Source organism: Penaeus monodon, chromosome 28 (genome assembly GCF_015228065.2).
Source record: "Penaeus monodon isolate SGIC_2016 chromosome 28, NSTDA_Pmon_1, whole genome shotgun sequence".
In the NCBI taxonomy this organism is placed as follows: Eukaryota; Metazoa; Arthropoda; class Malacostraca; order Decapoda; family Penaeidae; genus Penaeus; species Penaeus monodon.
The window spans coordinates 2,923,492-2,923,966 of record NC_051413.1 but is presented as its reverse complement, the minus strand read 5'-3'; positions in this window follow the sequence as shown (position 1 = coordinate 2,923,966).

Here is a 475-nt window from a genome sequence, read left to right as displayed (position 1 = left end):
CCCGGAATCAAATCCCCCACCATGGCCATGTCCGTGACCCCCGCTGTGGCCATATCCGCTGTCATGGCCATGTCCGTGACCCCCGCTGTGGCCATATCCGCTGTCATGGCCATGTCCGTGACCCCCGCTGTGGCCATATCCGCTGTCATGGCCATGTCCGTAACCTCCGCTGTGACCATACCCGCTGTCATGGCCATGTCCACCGCTGTGGCCATATCCGTAACCACCGCCTTGACTATGGCCGCCTCCGTGGCCATATCCATAGCCACCCCCATGTCCATGTCCACCGCCATGGCCATGTCCACCACCATGACCATGGTCGCCGTCGGGTACAGGCAGAGCGCAGACCCAGCTTCCTATCACACAGGCCACGAGCAGAAGAGGGGCCATCTGAAAAAAAGTTACAGAGATTGTAATTCTAATAACTACGGCCGCAAGATTCATAATTTGATGATTACATTGGCGATATTACTAA